We start from the raw sequence: 19,680 nt of genomic DNA on the forward strand, positions 1-19,680 counted from the left end.
GCCGTCTGGGGTCCTTGCTCTAAAAATCCTTGGTATCGTACCATATCTCTGTTTTTCACAGCTGGTTCCCAGGAACCTTGATCCATCAGCAACAGGATGGCCCGGGCTCAGGGCCAAGCTGCTGAGATCCTGCAAGCTTCCTCACGTGTTCTTTTGCCTCAGTCCCCTGGAGGAGTTGGAAGTCCTAAGGCCCCTAAACTCCTGGTTGCCTGGAGGGGGTGAGGGGGTGTGGGGGGGTGGCAGACGTGGAGATACGCGATCAGAGCTGGCTGCTGGCCAGGCTGCAAGAACTGGTTTACCTCTAACACCTCTCCGCCTGCTGTTTCAGGCCGGGCTTTTAGGATAGAAGAGACCAAAAACCACTTTAAATGGCTAAATATAATAAATAAATAAAGAGGATCTACCGGCCCATTTTATTGAAAAGTGTGTGAGTGTGGCTGGCTTCAGGTGCACGAGTGATGCCAGGACAACCTCGTCTCTTTCCCCGTCTCTCCTCCTCCGCCTTCCTCTTCATCTCTCCGTGCCGCTTTCCTCTGGGCTGGCCTTGTTCCGAGGCTACGCTTCTGCAGCTGGTGGCCTCCAGCGTCTCCAGGGCTGTTTCCTACAAGCTTAGTGATTCCAGAGGGAAAAAACCAAAAGATCTAAAAAAAACAAAACAAAACCAAAAACAAAGCTCCACAACCTGCCCCTCCCCAACAACAAAACCCTGAAAGCCAGCTCACACTAAACCAAACCAAACTAAACCAACCCAAACCAAATATATGAAAAACAAACAGAGGATTTTGTGTTCATGATCTGGTTCGGGTTATGGGCTCATCATTGAATCCATTGTTGTGGCCAAGGGAATGGAATCCTCTGACCAGGCCTGGGTCTCGTGTCTATATGGTGGTCACATCCCCAACCAAGTCAAATCTGGGGGATGGAAGATTAGTTCCCTAAAGGGAAATCAAGATGCCGTCTCTAGAAGGAGGGGGAATGTATATCTGGGTGTAAAACAGGAATTATCAGGTTACTTCTCGTCTCTCCCTTTCTGTGTCTACCATGTGGGGCCAGTGGTCCTCTTCATTGTGGCCTCTATTAACCTGCCCTCTTCTGAGATACATTCCTCTGTTTTAGGGTAACCATTCATTAAATTTGCTTCTATTACTTTTACCAAAATGTCTGAAAGCCTTACAAATGTCACACAGACATGTTTCTGCCTCTAAGTTAACTTGACTCTTCCATAACATTTCACACTGGGGACATTCACGGCAATTTAAAATGGTCTCCTCTGTTGACTTTCATGACACTGTGGTTTCCTTGTTGTGTTTCTACCTCCCGATCCTACAGATCTCTTTCAGTGGCAAAGCATTTAACACTAGGTAACTCACAGATTTTTTTCTTAAAGATTTATTTATTTATTTATTGTGAATGAGAGGGAGAGAGAGAGAAGGGTTGAGAGAGAAAGAGAGCGAGAGAGAGATGTGTGAGCAGGGGAAGGGACAGAGGGAGAAAGAGAAAATCTCAAGCCAGAAGGAGAAAGAGAGAAAATCTCAAGCAGACTTCCTGCTGAACACAGAGCCTGACCTGGGGCTCGATCTCATGGCCCTGATGTAATGACCTGAGCTGAAACCAAGAATCAGACGCTTAACTGACCAGGCTACCCAGGTGCCCCAGCTCATAGATTTACTAAACCACTAAGTTTTCTCCACCTTACTTCCTTGATTGTCCTTAGAAGGAGTGTCTATCTCTGTGGCCACTTCACTTAGGGCCTCATCATCTATCACCTGTGATGCAACCATCCCTTGTAGCAACTCTCTTCACTTGCAGTTTTATGCTTCTCAAATCTATGTACCCAAATGCTTCCAGATCCTCTCAGTTCCCTGTTTGGAATCATCAGCTGTTCCCCATTTGCCTAGAAGTGGTCATAATAGGGGTTCCACTCATTGTCCTAGACCCTCTCTCTAGTCCCGTTTCTTCCTTGCTTCTCTCTGGGTTTCCATTGCTCTGAACATCTTCTAGATCCCACCGTACACTGAAAGTTTCAATCCTACAACTTTTACCCAGGATGCTCACTTTCCCTTAGCTGTCCTCCCACTCATCTGCCTGGGAGTCGTCTTTTGGTCTTGCAAACCCTCTCTAGGGATCATGTTCTCTTGGAAACATTAACACCCTGGCACCCCACGTTGAACAAATTTCATTCTTTTCTGTATTAATTTGTACATTATTACATTCAGTATTCTGTATTTTATTACATTCAATATTCTGTATTTTATTTTATTTTTTAAGATTTTATTTATTTATTTATGAGAGACACAGAGAGAGAGGCAGAGACACAGGCGGAGGGAGAAGCAGGGTCCATGCAGGGAGCCCGATGTGGGACCTGAACCCTGGGACCCCAGGATCACGCCCTGAGCCAAAGGCAGATGCTCAACCGGTGAGCCACCCAGGTGTCCCAGTATTCTGTATTTTAAATACTTATTTACACATATGCCTTTTTTTCTTTTTATTTATTTTTAAAAGATTTTTATTTCTTTAAGAGAGAGACAGAGAATGAGCAGGGAGAGAAGGAGAGGGAGAGGGACAAACAGACTCTCCACTTAGCACAGAGCCCAACGTGGGACTCGATCCCAGGACCCCAGGACCATGACCTGAGCCAAAATCATATGCGTAAACAATGAGCCACTCAGGCACCCCTCTTGTTTTTTTTTTTTTTTTTTTTTTTTTTTTAAACAGACTTAACCTCTTTGGGTAGGACTTGCACAGAGTGTCTTCCCCACTCAATACTGACACAAAAACAGCTGCTTCATGCTTTGTCTGTTCGGGTCACTGAAGGCATTTGAGTTTCTATCCAAACCTTAAATAACCTATAAGTATATCAGCTTCTTGAGGGTAGAAACCTTGTGTCTTATTCACTAGGCTTATCATGAAGTAAGTGCTCAATGAATAAATAAATAAATGAGTGGATGGATGAATACAGCATCTCAACTTTTTTTTTTTTTTAAGATTTTATTTATTTATTCACGAGAGGCAGAGAGAGAGAGAGGCAGAGACACAGGCAGAGGGAGAAGCAGGCTCCATGCAGGGAGCCCGACGTGGGACTCGATCCCGTGTCTCCAGGATCATGCTCTGGGCCGAAGGCAGCACTAAACCGCTGAGCTACCCGGGCTGCCCTGGGAATATCTTTTTATACCTTTTCAAAACTACAGGGAATGAAAGAAAATTCATTGAGGGAGGGAGAGAGAAAAACACAGCAAGAAGAATGCGAAGGAAAAATGTGACAGAAATAATAGGATACATTTTTTTTTCTTACTTCTTCTAGCATCCCCCTGCCCCAATCTGCTAAGGGCTTTCTAGCATTGTTCCAGGGTTTCTGAATACCTTTCCTTTATTTTCATAGATCCACTGAATCTGTACCTTTAACTGTTAGCCTCTTTAAGTCTTCTCTGAAGGTAGGAAGAGTATATAAACCATAAAGGCAAAATGACATTTTCTGTGGGAAAACTTTGTACTTTCGTGAGGGCTGCCCAACATTTAAGTCTCCTTCTGTTTGATGAGTCTGGTAGGAGGTAGGGGTTCCTATCTGCAACTGTGGAAGTTGAAAAGGCTGCATCCTCTTGGCCTCTGGCCACTAGGACACAGCCCAGCTTGGCCCATCAGACCATCCCACCCGGAATTTTGCGTCTAGAGTGAGTGTTGCAACAAAGTGAGCACAGTGGTGGCATTGAGTGTTGCTGGCATTTGCAAGGTCTCCGTAGCCAAGCTTCTCTTGTGACATAACTCTGGCTCCAATTCCAGCCTCCCAGTTTCTCTTGCTTTGTGCCTGTTTTTCAAAAACTTTAACCTTTTCCATGATTCTGTGAGCTGCTTGACATTCTTTCAGTAAATTTTTTTTTTTTTTTTTTTTTTTTTTTGTCAAGTTAGTCAGGTGGATTCCTTTGTTTCTAACCAAGGACCCTGACTGGTTATCAACATTGCAAAAGTACAGAGAAGAAATATGCAGTCTTATCTGTGGCACTTCTTACTCCAGTCCCCCTCACCTGCTGGTTTTATTCTTATCTTTCTTCTCCTCCTCCTCCTTCTGGAGCTCCATTCTGGAGCTAACCATGCCTCCTTTAAACTCCATTTCAGCTCAAGTTCATGGATTAATCATGCTGAATGCTTCAGATATCATATATCATATGTGAATCCTGGATCATCAGCTTTCTTCTAGATGGGATTGGCAAATGTGACAAATACTGGAAATCTCTTTACACGGAATACAAACACCCCTCATATATGATGCTCGGGGAATGCATTTCCATGACAACAGGATGTTTAGGATTTAAGACAAATAAAGGGATACAAATATACTTAAAGCCATCATTTCCCCTACAGTGCAGGCAATAGGCATACTTCTGATTTAATGCCGGCCCACGGAGCTCATTTTTGGAAGTCAAGACAACGTACTTAATAATAAGTTATCTTAAGCCTTATGTATTTTCTAAGACAAAAGCAAGTTTCTTTTTTCTTCCCTTTGGGGGAGGAGGTAAAGGTAGACATTTTTAGTTTCATTTGTCAAGAATGAAAAGACCTTTCTCTCTCTCTCTTTTAAAAACATTTTTAATTTATCTCAAACAATGTGCAATATATGTCTTTAGTACAAAGAGTTTTCAGAATAGTTCTAATAGGGCATATCTAAAGATAAAGAAGGTTTTTGACTTGCAATCCACTTGTTCCCAGCCTCTCACATATCCCTTCCATTTGTTACTATCCAGCCATGCTGCATTCCTGACTCAGCACAAGGAACCTTTAAAATGATTCATTTGCTGTCTGCACGGTGTCCAAACTGACACCATCAGGGCCATGATCATTTAATTCCTGGTCAAATTCTGTCTGTGATTAAAATAATACCATTACTGGACAAGAACTTTTACACATGTTATCTTGAATCCCCAAATATCCTTGCAAGGTAGGGTTAGTATTCCATGTACATATGGAAAGATAATATGCCCAGGATCACAGAGTCAGGAACCCAAATATGTCGTGCTGAGAAGCCTAGGACTATTCTATTTCTCCATATTGACTTTACTTGCTTGATGTATTCAGATTTTTAAAAATTGAGATATAGTTGACATATAACATAATAGCTTCCGATGTACAACAGATATTTGTATTTATTGCAAAATGATCACAGTAAGTCCAGTTAACCTCTACCACCACATTTCTTGCAATGAGAACTTCTAAGATCTACTCTCTTAGCAACTTCCAAATATACAGTTCAGTATTATTAAGTATAGTTACCATGCTGTACTTTATAATTGGAATTATTTATTTTATAACTGGAAGTTGGAACATTTTGACCGTCTTCACCCATTTTGCCCATCCCCTACCTTTGGCAACCACCAATCTGTTCTCTGTGAGTTTGGTTTTTGGTCACATTCCACATATAAGTGAGATTATATGGAAGTTGTCTCTGTCTGACTTATTTCATTTAGTGTAATGCCTTTAAGCATTACATCCATGTTGTTGCAAAAGGCAAGATTTCCCTTTATTTTTATGAAAAATATTCCATTTTATATGTATGCCACATTTTCTTTTTCCATTCTCCACCGATGGATACTTAGGTTAATGTCACATCTTGGCTATCGTGAATGCTGCTGTGATGAACATGGGAATGCATGTACCTTTTTGAGTTAGCATTTTCCTTTCCTTCAGATAAAAACCCAAGACTGTAATTGCTGGATCACATGGCTATTCTATCTCTAATTTTTTGAGGAACCTCCATATCATTTTCTATAGTGGTTGCAACCAATTTACATTCCTACCAATAGTATACGAGGGTTCCCTTTTCTCTACATCTTGCTAACATTTGTTACTTCTTGTCTTTTCTATAATAAGCATCGCGAGAGATGTGAGGTGATACTGCATTGGCTTTTATTTGCATTTCCCTCATGATGAGTGATGTTAAGCACCTTTTCACATACTTGTTTGCCCATCTGTATGTCTTCTTTGGAAAATTGTCTACTCAGATTCTTTTTTTTTTTTTTTAAAGATTTTATTTATTTATTCATGAGAGACACAGAGAGAGAGAGAGAGGCAGAGATACAGGTTCCCCATGCAGGGAGCCTGATGTGGGACTCGATCCTGGGTCTCCAGGATCACATTCCAGGCGGAAGGCAGTGTTAAACCGCTGGGCCACCAAGGTTGCCCTCTACTCAGATTCTTTGCCCATTTTTAAATTGTATTATTTGGGGAGGTTTTTTTTTTTTTTTTTTTTTTTTTTTGTTGTTTTTTTTTTTGCCTTTGAGTAGCATAAGTTCTTTATATAGTTTGGAGATTAACTCCTTATCAGATATATGATTTACAAATATTTTCTTCCATTTGGTAGGTTGCTTTTTTTAAGCTTATATTTATTTATTTCAAGAGAGAGAGTATACATAATCAGGAGGAGGGGCAGAGGCAGAAAGAGAGAGAGAGAGAGAATCTTAAGCAGGGTCCACACTCAGCACAGAGCCTGAGGCCCTGAGATCTTGACCTGAGCCAAAATCAAGAGTTGGGTGCTTAACTGACTAAGCCACTCAGGCGCTTTTGTAGATTGCTTTTCCATTTTGTTGATGGTTTCCTCCCCTGTGCAGGAGACTTTTATGGCAACAGGACAAGTTCCCTTTAACCAGTATTTTTATTTTCTCACTCTGTTGTTTTTAAACAGACTTAACCCCCCAAAATAAGGAAAATTTGCAGCACTTGGAAAGTTAGAGAAATCAGGAGAAAATAAGTCTTTGGAGCCTAATGTTCCTTCCTGTTCCCATTGATGACATAATAGCAAAGAAATAAAAGCAACAAAGCACAGAAATTGAGTGCCTAGTCTTTTAGCCAAAATAATAGACACCTGTGAAAAGCAAATCGACTTTAAATGATTTCTGATGAATCAGAGCCACCGTTCACTATTAATAGCAGAACCATTAAAACCCACCTTTGTTGTCGAGGTGCTTTGTGAAGGAGAGGTGTCTGAGGCAAGTGGTGCTTTCTGATGTCCCTGGAATGAAAGCTGCCACATTTGAAGGTGGTAAAATAGAAATAGACGCAAGCAACAGGGAAAGCATTTGATAGCAATCCTGAATCCCATTGCCTGACTCACTTCCTATCCCCACTGCCTGGTTGCCAAACTCATCTTTGCCTCTGGATGACTGCTTTCAAAAGCTTCCCTGCGTCCTCATGAGAAACCCCTTGCCAGTCCTGACTGCGGCCCTGGCTGTGCTGCTGGCATCACCAATCTTGGATGCGGCACAGTCTTTCCTGTAGCTCAGTAGTTCCTCGTTTGGACCACTGCCCAGCCTGTACACGGAACAGACAGCTCGCCCTTCCAATATCCTATTTGATTTTTTCAGGGCATTCACTTTCATTTATGACTTGGTAAGCTTTGAATTTTAGTATTATTTTGGATGATGGAGAGGTCAATAAATCCGAGAATCAAAATCTTTTAATTTTAATCTGTTAGTATAACTGTGGGCCTGAGTCATAAAAAAACAAAACAAAACAAAACAAAACCAGGTTCTGGACACAAGTTTTTCATAACTTGACCTCTACTCCTCAGCCCAGAAACACATTTTATGCTTCTGTGAACAACATAAAAAAGTACTTCTCTTTTCTCGTGGAGCAGAGGAAGTGGATTTAGAGAAACAAGAACGAAATTAGAGACAACTGTGTCAAGAGGGGACCTTCCCCCCTTGGAGAGGGAGTTAGTGATTGAGCAGAGGGGCGGGGCAGCAGGTGGAGACAGAGGGGAGAGGTTTCCTGGCAGGAGGCTCACTTTCTGTCTCTGGGTTGGGGATGGAGGCCTAACTGTCCAGGGGCAGGGTTGGGGAGAGAGGGGGCTGCTGGAGCCTTGGAGGGTGATGGGGGTGGGCCTGCAGAGTCCCAGGGTGGGTGTCCATCTCCTGGTCTCTGGAGCATAGGCACGGAGCACTTACACCACGACTCACAAACCACAGAGGCCCAAGCAAAGCACTTTTCTCTCTTTATCCTCTCAGCATAATATACCCTCACAAATAATAAAAAGTTAGTAATGTTTATGGAGGGCTTTCCTCTCTGTTAGGTGCTTTTTGAAGTGCTTTACTTGGATGATCTCCTTTCCACTCTTTGTGGCTGATAAAACTATCAGCCCCATTTTCCAGATGAGGAAATATAAAGATTAAGTAACTTTCCCGAGGCCATATAACTAGTACAACATGATATCATTTATATGAAAGCATGCAAGCCCATGAATCCATTCTCCATATCCTAAAAATATCTAAAATTTGGGGCTGCTCTTGAGAACTAGTCTCTATTGGCTGAGTTGTCATTTACGCTGCTCAGCAGGCTTCACAGTGACTTCCAGAGCCTGTTGTGATCCACAGGGAGTCTGCGGGGCTCTCCTGGTGAGTAGCACCTTCCGCCCTCAACTCCTATTTTTTCTCCTGAAGTTCTGACCCACACAAACTTTGCTCATGCTTCGGGGATTTGCTTATCCTTCTAGCCTCTGTGTTCCTTTCACCTGGACCTCCTTTCTTGACATGTTGAAATTCTCATTTCTCAAGTCCCAGCTCCTTTGCTAAGCAGTCCTTCATTCAGCTGGTGTTTTTTTTCTTTTTAATATTTTATTTATTTGACAGGGGGAGAGAGTACAAGCCAGGGGAGTGGGAGAGGGAGAAACAGGCTCTCTGCTGATCAGGGAACCTGATGTGGGGCTCGAGCCCATGACCCTAAGATCATGACCTGTGCCAAAGACTGCTGCTCTACCAACTGAGCCACTCAGGTGCTCCCATTCAGCTGGTGTTTACTGAGCACCTGACACATTTAAGAGTCTCTGCCCGGCTTCTCAGTCCACTTTATCAAGGGTAATCCTGCAATCGTGGTTGTCAGGATAATGTAATGATACCATTAGCACTCATAACAATCATTATCAGAGCCAACGCACACAGCGTTTACTCTGTGTCAGGACCAGAAATATGCTGTACACACATTTACTTAGTTAATACATAGCACTCCCTACATTGTCTTCTTTTTTTTTAAATATTTTTTTTCAATTTTTATTTATTTATGATAGTCACAGAGAGAGAGAGAGAGAGAGAGGCAGAGACATAGGCCGAGGGAGAAGCAGGCTCCATGCACCGGGAGCCCGACGTGGGATTCGATCCCGGGTCTCCAGGATCGCGCCCTGGGCCAAAGGCAGGCGCCAAACTGCTGCGCCACCCAGGGATCCCACCTACATTGTCTTCTGTTCTAGTTAAAAACATATCTTGCTTTTCTGAGAAGGTTAAAGTTTTTTGAGTCTGTGGATTTCAGTTTTTGTTCTTTATTTTTGATAAATAGCTATATTGAGCTTATATAAAGATATCTAGGACAGTGACTTGGACATAGCATGGGCTAGAAAAATAGCATTTGAGTTGAATCCGATGGACACTTATACTCCTATAAATGCATATCCCACTTCCATCTTCTCGTTTAGATTTCCAGCTTCTCTTGGAAAAACCAGAAGTGCTGACAGTTCTGGGCCTGCATTCCTGTGTTGTAATATTTTGTTAGAACTCACTCTCAGGGTTTTAGTTGGGGCCTGTGCTCTTGGGTTTTCTACAGGCCCTATCACTTCTAATGGCTTGCATCAGACTGTGTAGCATCTGACTTTTTTAACCTTGTGAAGCCAAAAGAAAGTTTAGATTCCAGTTATAGGTCGGCCCCACCAGGAGAGGGAGAGTGTAGCCATTATACAATGTAGTCCCTCAGGCTGTCTGAGCAGTTCTTTTCTGTCATTGTCCTGCCAGCAAGACTTTTGTTTCATCCAGGAAGATGGCTCATTTGTCTAGTACCAGTTTAACAGGGGCTGTGCTGTGCTTGGGTAATTCAAAGAGTCATTTGAAGATCTGGTGCTGTGACACATACCAGATGTCTTTAACAACATCCCATCACGTGTCTGCAGCACACGATGGAAAAACACCATGCTGGTACCTGGCAGTCTGTAACAAAGGTCTCATAAAATGTTGTGGAAGGCGAGCGGAGTTATAAAACTCTTCTCGGCAAGTCTTCACTGGGTGTGGAAGCACAGCAACCCTCAAAGGCAAGCCAAAGTCTTTCTGATCTTTCACAACGAGTCACAGCAGGGGTTACTATGTTTCCTTGTCACATACAGGTATTTATGGAATGTGTCCTAAGCCACTCTTGTTTGTGCTTCCCTCTGTCACTCGTCCAGTCCCTCGTTTACCTATTCAACAAACATTTGAGTGCAAGCTAGTGGGAGGCTTGCACTGGATGCTTTGGAGATGGCAATGGACAAGGACAAGGAACAAGTATACAAATGAAAGGGTGATTAGAGTGGCAATGCTATGGAGAGAATATATATGGTGGTGTAAAGAGTAACAGGGCGTCAGAGCAGGGTGCCGGGAAGGCCTGAGGAGGGGACATTTGGGTATTGAAATGAGACGTTCCCTGGCACAGGACAGATGAGATGTGAAGGAGATGAGGAGGAACTTGGCACTTTTGAGGAACAGAAAAGCAAGCTAGTGTTGCCAGAGCTGTGCTACGCAGAGCATCAATCTGCGACAAGGAACTTACACCAGATTGTAAATCTGTGCACCACTTCCTTCTCAAAAAAGCCTCACTAGATGTTTAAAAAAAAAAAAAGTCAACTGAAGTAAAGCTTAGTAACACAGTTGGTTTACATTCTGGATCTGGTTTCTTATCTCACTGGGCAGGCCACAGAGAATTCTCGGACGAAGACTGTACTTTCTCACTGGTCGGCAGGGTCCTGAGAGAAAAGGCTGAGATGGATGGGGTGTGGCTGTAGAGGGAGGCAGGAGCCATCTCAGGCCCAGGAAAGATCAAGTCTTCACTAATAAGTGATAAAAACGAAAGGTAAAATGCCAAGTCAGTCCTATAGACCCTTCATGAGAGTGTTAGCATTTGAACGGGTCCTTACAGCACACCTGAGCTGCAGGGAGGCGAGGTGTTAGGGAGTCCTTCAGGCTGACTCAGGAATTAAACTATTTGCTTATGTACAGAAACTCTATAGTATGTAATTAAAAATCATGCATCAGTAAATTTATATATGCGATCCAGGTACATGTGTGTTCTACAGATGCCGACAGCCAGTGGTAGAGGTTGAAGGCTGGGGGCTCACGGATATGTTTGGTTTGACCTACACAGTATTATTAGGAAAAAATAAAATTAATTGCCAACATTTAAAAAACTTAGAAGGGGGATATGCTTACCCAGTACCCAACTCCCATTAATGTCTTCTCCCTGATTTGTGTATTAATCACAGGTTATGCTGTAGTAACAGATGACTGACAAATCTCAGCCGCTTACTAGAAAGGTTTATTCTTGCTCACACTGCATGTCCACTGTGGGGTGACCTTGTCTCTGCTTTGCATCACCTTCTCTCCAGCACCAGGGCAGGAAGTGGTCTCTTTGGGCAGCATCTCTGGTATTGGAGCAGGAGGAAGGAGCATGAAGAAAAATGCACTAGCTCTCAGAGCATCTGCTCTCCTTTCATTGGCCAAAGCAAGTTGCATGGCAGACAATAACTTATGTATAACAGTCTACCGCAACCTCTTGGCCTAATTTAGATGACCTGCCCAGTGCCAATAGATTTGAGAGTATGAGCACTTTGGCCTATGGAACTTGAGTATTCGAAGTTTTATCATAGCCAGAAGCAGGACAGTTATTCTAAAGCTTGCCATGGTTCAACTATCACCACTCCATCCATCCATCCGTCCGTCCATCCATCCATCATCTACCTAACTACCTACATGGCCTTGACCATTCAAGGTTAACATTCAACAGGCTTTTTCTTAGATATTTACTTATTCTTTATTTATTTCCTTTATTTATTTCTTCCTTTAGGGTTTATGCAGATAAGACACACTGACCATTCTATGGTGTTAGTGAGCCGAGCTGTGAGGTAGCTCTACCTCTGCTCTTTACTGTACCCAAGCACTGACTCCCAGCGGGTGAGGTGTGCACCCATACCGAGCCATCAGTATGTACTGCAGCAGAGCTGGAGTCTGGCGAGAGAGAGAATGAGCAAATAATTTGACATGCAAAACTGAGTATTCCATGCTTTCTGCGTGCCCAGTTCTGCTCTTGGGACTGTGGAAAACAGTCTTTGTTCTTGAAGAGCAAGACATTCAGAGAGACTGTCAAGGTTGGAGACTTGAGTACTGAATCATGGGACCCCCATGTAGTTTACCCAAGTTGCCAGTGTGTGTTGGCATCAGCAGGGGAGGCTTTGTGAAGAGGTCTGAACTATGAAGAACTTCATATATGGAAGTTGAAAAACATTGGGCATGAATTTGAAGTTTCAACTGGTTTCACCTAAATCTAGAATCTTTGGAAGTGAGATGGGCTTGTAGTCTCTTGTAGAGCTGATCAAACAACTTAGAGATGTTTTTAAAGTTTTCTATTGAATTGCTACTTTAATCAGCCCTTGAGTCTCATTTGATTATGACTAGCAGGTATGATACGACAGCGCCACGGCCACGCTCAGCAGCCACATGGCTGCTTCTTTTCCTCTGCGTGGCCTTCCCTTGTTCTCCAGCCCATGCTACTACAGTGACATGCACTTGTTTTGTTTCCACAAGCCATTATAGGGCTTTTTTCCTGAGGGGGCCTATATTTAGATTTCATACAGAGGCTGTCTGTGTGCTCCTCACTTTGAAAGCAGGGACAGGGAACTGCTGTGTCCGGCACCCAGGAGAGCCCCTGTAAAGTGGCAGGCCCTGACTACCTGTTGCCAAATGAGGGGGGGAGGGGGGATGGGAAGAGGTTGGGGGGTGGGGGGGACGGTAAGGGGGCGGGAGGGTGGGTTTAGAGAACATGATCCATATTTCCCTTCTCAGTTCCTCACTCCCTTATTCCATTTTTCTACTAGATATGAGAGGATGAAAATGAGGTAGATGTTTGGTTTGCCAAAAAAAAGGGGGGGGGGGAATTTCAGCAGGATCACATCAATTTGCCTTCTCCAGTCAGACCAGAGACTGAATAGACAAGAATAAAGTAGTTTGGGTTTAGAGGCAGGAGGACATGGAAGGGCCATGGTGAGCGTGTGTAAAACACATGCTTGTCCAAAGGTAGCACATACAATTTTGCTCTAGGTGGTTAAGGAATTTCAGAAATAGCACTATCACTTCTTCAGATTTTAAAGAGAACTCACAACCCATTTTTTTTCATTTAAAATCCCCTGATTTAAAAAATATATATTTTATTTATTTTGAGAGAGAGAGGGCAAGTGTATGAGCATGGGGGAGGGGCATGGAGAGAATCCCAAGCCGACTTCAGCAGAGCATGGAGCCCGACATGGGGCTTGATCCTATGACCTAGAGATTATGACCTGAGCTGACATCAAGAGTCAGATGTTTACCCAATTGAGCCACCTAGGTGCCCCTGAACTTTCCTGATTTTTAAGAAATGTTGGTCATTTTTTTTTCTTCTTAAATTTCATATGATCCAAACAAAATCGCTCTGCAGGGTGGATATGGCCCCAGGATTTCTAGGGTATAATTTCTGGACCTTCTAGTCCTTTACCAACCCAGCAAATGCAACAACAGGGAGGTGGGAATCTTGAGGTAGCTAGACTTTTTCAAAACATCTATCATGTCTGAAAGAGAGGAGACCAAGCTGACTTTCACAGAGATGAAGGCTCATGATGGGTTGTCCGCACACTCTTGCCAGGTTTTCCCGTGGCCTGTTCACTTATAGCTGCGGCCATGGGAAGGATGCATCGGTCAGCAGTGTGACTAGTGTGCTATTTATGCATGAGGCAGTGGTATACTCAAATCTAATTACTTAAGACTTTGTGGCTGACAAGGGCTTTGTGCAACTGGAGAGAGCAGGTTAGTCCTTGGTGAATGAAACCATTAGAATCGAAAGCTGTACTTTCCTTTGATTTCCAACTTGGTTGAACCTGTATAGAAAAGAGTGTGAAGACAGTGCATGGAATAGCAGTCCCTGTTTACTGTCCTGTGACCTCTATGTTTAATTGGTTGATTCATCCGGGCACTCAACAAACATGTGCACCTCCTTATGAGGTGTCAAGCAGGATTCTAGGTGCTGTGGGCACAGCAGAGAACAAAACAAGGCCCCTGCTTTCAGCAGGTGCACAGTCTAGCATGAGGACCTGGTGGTGTGCCTCACATGCGGGGACTCTTTTAAAAATCTGGTAAATCACTATTCTTTCCCAGCTCCCAGAGTTATGCTGCTGCTTGACTTAGGTGTCAGAAGAGAAGTGGCAATTAAGGACATGAGGGGAAAAGAGGCAGAGAGAGCACTTTTTTCCTGGGATATCCACAAGAAGTTCTGAGGGGGTCTTGGACAAAAAGTTCTGGCAGATTTTGCTTCCTGGGTGCCTCCTGCAGCCTCATGGTTCCCACTGCCTTTAGAATCCTCTGAGCATGTCCCTCACTATTTTGCTCTGGGGCTACTTTGGAATTGATGAGGACACCCTGGATATCCTGTTGAAAACATAACCCTTGGGGTAATTATTCCTTAACTCAGGAAGCCCTGTGGGATACAGAATAAAATTTCTTCACCGCGGGTTCACATCATTGTAACTACTACTCACAGCTTTAAGTAACCGAGTGTAGCAGATAGAGTGGAAAATCTCATTTTGCCCTATTTTGAGATGTCTGCATTTAATTCTACTAAAGAAGTAAAAACGATTGGACTGATTACTAAGGGTGCTCCTCTGAGTCTGTTCTGTCCTTTATTTGGTGTGGGTACACTGTTAGCCAAGTGACCACATCGGTAAATCACACCATTTCTTCTTGTCTCCATTACTAAAAGAACTCTTGAGAAGTTTGGCTCCTAGTTCAATGTTAGAAATATTTGCTTATGGATTATTTGGTCATGACTTCATGAAAGAGAAGCAGTGCCATACACACCTTTTATTATGTTAGGGCCGCCTTAACAAACTAAAACCAGTAAGACTTACCCAGATAGGAAGTTAGCTTTTGGATGCTGGTTTCTTCAGATACTCAAGGAATGAATTTTCATTCCTATGATTTCTATTTCTGGGCTTACCACATAGTCCTGCTGCACAGCCAAATATGACCTGATGCTCATAATAATAAAGGAAACAAACAATTTTTTATTTGCCCTGGAGAAACACATATGCTTATGTGCTCAGTGAAGTGGATCCCTCATAGAAATGGTGACATAACCCTGCATGGTATATTGCCATAATTTGGCAATACAATAGTGATGATACATTTCAATTTGACAAACTCAGGAATTGCTAAAAATATAAAATGAAAAACAGAGCAAACATCAGAAATCTATCAATTACAGTTTTTTTTTTAACAGCAATTTCAATCAAGGAAAAGCTTAAATACATTTTTATAAGCCAGCAGGCGAAAGACTATTAGGAATATATAATGTATGCCCTTATTCAATCTATGCACACATATATAAATATGTACATACACACATATAAATGCAAGTAAAATGTTTTCCCATTTTGAATACTTGTGAGTAAATTTATGAATTTATTCTTGAACTGCAAATTTTTAGCTATATAAGCGTAATATAACAATTATTTAATACCCAGGTAAATATAAGGAGTTTCTAATTCAGGATAAACACCTGTCAAGGACTGCAAGTGAGAAATCCTTAACTCTCAGACAGGAAGTTAGAATAGCTGAATTCTGACCCCAAATTTTACAAAGAGAAGCTTTTGGGGAACTTTTTTTTTTTTTTTAATCTTTCAGGGGTTGGAGTTTGCTCATCAAGATGATTTTGGTGTAGGTATAGAGGCACTTTCCATTTGTTTAGGATCTCATGCAAATATAGTCTAGCCCCATTATTCCAGCAGAATAAAGTCTCTGTACATGTGTTCTGCACTGATACCGAATCCTTTCTGGGAACAACTCAGCTGATTCAGCGACCTTTTTTTTTTTTTTAAAGTCAAGTCTACCCCCAACGGGGGCTCGAACTCACAATCCTGAGATCAACAGTCACATACTCCACCAACTGAACCAGCTCGGTGTCCCATTCATCTTTAATGAACTGGAATTATGGGACGCTGTCCAATGGCTCCAAGCATCCGTGTGATATTGATATGGGGCCAACTACTACCAAAGACAGCACCTACCTCATAAGGTGGTTATGAGGACTGAGTTGCTCCATGCAATGCACTTACACAGCCGGACACGTAGGGAGGGTTCCAATTTTAGCAGCAACAATTGCTGGTATCACCATTACTATGTGCCAGGCTCCGGGCTAGAATGAACATGAAAATAGCCACGGTCTCTGCCCCTGTTGAATTTATCATGTAGTTGTCGATGGCAAATTCTAGTGCCTACCAGGCTCATGAGGGCTAGCAGGTGGAAGAGGTGTGGCTGGCTTCCATGGTGACTGGACCCCACGCACCCTGTTGGAGGGCAGGGACCACGTGGCCCCAGCAGGTTGTTGCTGGCTGGAAATGGGGGCTACTGTTGCCAAATCTTGTTTTTAGGGGAAGTTAGAAATCTGGGTTATCATGTGAAATCTCCAACTTATAAGCAGTGACAGTGAACACCAACTGCAAACGAATGAGTAGTGTAGGGGCAAAAGCACTTCAGGCTGGATGCTTGCTGGAAGTGGCTGTGTCCAACCTCTGGATGTGTGGTTGCAATAGCCTCAATTCCGCACTTTTCTTGGGGCAGCACAAACCACATGAGGGCAAAGATCCCTTGTCAGTTCATCTTTAATTCTTGGCTCCTCCATGAAATGCACAGAATTCCCGTAAGCTGGGAGTCTGCGGGGCAGAACTGAACATTGGGGATGCTAGTGACCCCAGAGGCAGAGGCTGGAACAGGACTGGGGAGGGAAGAGGGGAGGCCAGATGCCCAGGAGTCTGTCTATAGACAGGTACCCTTTGCCAGCGAACACAAGGACACTGTTGAGCCCAGACAGGTGAAGAGTTTAACACAATTTATTTTATGCTTAAATAATCGACTAGGTCATCCAGTGTATGGGTTTTTCATACATATGTCATTAGAGCTATGTGTCAATGAATGCTGATTTTATGTGAATATAATCAACAAATTAAAGGATTTCACCAAAACCCAAATAAAAATGCCCTTTAAAACACAGCAGCCTTATTAACCTAATATGACACTGCTAGAATGGTTACAAATGATTGGCTTATTCAAAGGTGTCTACATCTTATAGCCAGTACACGATACAGTAATAATTGTACAGCGTGCTGCCATTCTACTAGCTAAGAATTTCGGTTCAGTCCATTTTAAATACCCCCGACTGGGGCCTCTTATGAGCACCATCCACCTCTAAAGCGGCAAGCATTACCCCCTTTTAAGCACTAACAGCACCCCCCACCCCCTAAAGCAACTACTGTATAGGTTATTTTTTTTTTCATTTTTAGGTCATTTCATTGAAAAATTGGCAATAGCAACAAATATTAGATGAAGGGCTTTGTGTTTACAGATAAAATCTTCTGTGTTGCAGTATACTGTAGTGTTTGCAAAATTGGAAAAGATTTAATCAAAATAAGGTGATACACATGCATCAAAATATTAGTATTCTGAAGAAAAAATTTTTCACAGAACTACAGAATTCCTCATTTTGGGAATTATTTAAATTTGCAGCAGATTTTAAAGATTTGTTTTTCTTTTTTTTTTTAAAATCAAGCTAGCAGTTTTGCATATACAAACATTATAATTGCTAATATACAAGAATCAGTGAAGATCCCCCCTCCCCAGAACCCCTCCCTCCTCTTCTAGGGTGAAGTCACTTGAGACCCCTTGTATGTTAAATGCATTTGCAATATTCTGTTTGTGTTCTAAGAGGCAGTGCCTTATCAACATTTATTCTATTTTTCTGTTAGAATTTATACAGTGTTATTATTTACAGCAAAACTATAGATGTTTTAAAAAAGAAACAAATAGTGTTTATACCCTGACAGTTTGGGTCCAAGAAAAATAAGGCGAGCTGTTGTGGAGTTAGTAATTTTAGTGTTTCTCTGTGATTTCATCATCCCATCTTCTGTCCCTTCTGGCGGCAGGAATTTCTTCCTTTTGTAAATGACACCAAATTACTTAAGATAAACTGTTAACAGCATGGCTTCTTGTATATACACTGCATTGCTAATTGCACACGCGCCAATCCTGGGAATGAAAGTGAATTTCCATGCTCTGTAAATTGGCTCATGCTAAATTAAAATGTGGGTAGTTTTCTTTTTTTTTTTTCTTTTTGCATAAAAAAAAAATCATGCCATTAATGTGTGGAAGCAGCAAACGCACACACCCTTCTCCGTAAATTTTCACTTCCTGCTGACATATCTTCCATGAATTTCTCAATACTGGCAGTAAAAACACATGATCCTGTGGAAAGAGAGACAATAGGCAGTGAGTTTAGCTTTTCTATTTTTTTGTTTTTTGTTTTTTAAAGAATTTAAAGGCTTTCTTGCCATTCAACAGAAAAGCCTGAGAGAACAGGGCCTCTACTTTCTAGTGGGTCGTTTAACATGATACTTCTGTCCAATGCAGTCGGCTAGGACAAAGCCCCAAGGTGTACCCGAAAGCTTTGAGGGCAGTGACTTTTTCTAGGTGACCCTGTGATCTCCCCAGCACACTGCTTGCTGTAATTGTGGTTTTCGAGATTGTGTTGGCAAAGACCTTCTAGGGTTCCATCTCTAACGATCAGGTCACTCAGGTACTTGGGAAAGTCACTTTCAGCCCTCTTGGGCGGGGGGTGGGGGGGGTGGGCTGTATAGTCTTATCTATACGATGAGAAGGCTGACAGAGGTGCTCTCTGGGATTTCGATCAATAGCAAAATATGAGGGGCCTGGGGTTCTCGGGGGCACAGAGAGCCAGGGATATGGAGTCAGGACAGAGCATTTCAGTAATGTCCCTATGTTTTATAATAAGTGCTCGCTCCCCAAAGTGCAACTAATCTTTCAAAAAGGGAGACCAGCATCATTACTTCATTACTCTGAAACTCCTTTTCCATGCACAAATTAAAGTTAAAGGCTGTCTTCCACCGCTGCAAAGAAGATTTCCCTCCTCCTGCCCTACATCAGTCATCACAAGATCGATTCATTATGTTTGAGCTTCTTGTTTTTTTTTTTTTTTTTTTTTTTTAGATTTTATGTATTTATTCATGAGAGACACACAGAGAGAGAAGCAGAGACACAGGCACAGGCACAGGGAGAAGCAGGCTTCATGCAAGGAGCCCGATGCGGGACTCAATCCCGGGACTCCGGGGTCACGCCCTGGGCCGAAGGCAGGTGCTCAACCTCTGACACACCCAGGCGTCCCATGTTTGAGCTTCTTTATGGAAGCTGAGAACATCTTGTCTTACTGGATAGCACTTGCATAAAGTATCAGTGTTTTATAACCAGTCAAAACAGTCAATATCAATCGACAATTTTTGCTATGAACTCTTTTCTCACAAAACAAAGTTTTCCTACGTACAGTCCATCCTCCTCTTTCAGTGTGAAAAGGTGACACACTTGAATGCTAGCCTGAGAACAAATCTTAGCCCCTAAAGCAAACCTGAGTAAGGCAAGATGGATTTTAGGAACAACCGTGCTCACTGGGTGATAAGCAAGCCCATCTCTACAGGTCAGGGGCACCTTCAGAAGTGTGCTTCTGGTGGGCCCATGTGTCCTCAGTGACCTTGAGGTGGTTTACTTACCCAGACAAGTTTCTTTCTCCTTAAGATGGATCACCTAGGCTACTCTGGCTTAT

General features: G+C 42.7%; 1 protein-coding gene and 1 long non-coding RNA gene across 16 annotated transcripts in view; both read right to left on the reverse strand.

Moving 5' to 3' along the window:
- Nucleotides 1–377: 377 nt before the first annotated feature.
- LOC111095451 lies at nt 378–7,265 on the reverse strand. The gene is made up of 2 exons (XR_005357851.1): nt 6,935–7,265; nt 378–641 (listed from the first exon to the last, which is right to left on the reverse strand). It is a non-coding gene; the product is annotated as an uncharacterized LOC111095451 (long non-coding RNA).
- A 9,620-nt stretch (nt 7,266–16,885) lies between these two features.
- ANK3 (ankyrin 3) overlaps nt 16,886–19,680 on the reverse strand; it is a 663,391-nt gene continuing 660,596 nt past the window's right edge. For all 15 annotated transcript variants that reach the window (XM_038533992.1, XM_038533998.1, XM_038533996.1 and 12 more), the window contains one exon: nt 16,886–18,311. The gene's annotated coding sequence lies outside the window, so the exon portion shown is untranslated. The remainder of the gene's footprint in view (nt 18,312–19,680) is intronic.

Source organism: Canis lupus, chromosome 4 (assembly GCF_011100685.1).
Source record: "Canis lupus familiaris isolate Mischka breed German Shepherd chromosome 4, alternate assembly UU_Cfam_GSD_1.0, whole genome shotgun sequence".
Taxonomy (NCBI): Eukaryota; Metazoa; Chordata; class Mammalia; order Carnivora; family Canidae; genus Canis; species Canis lupus.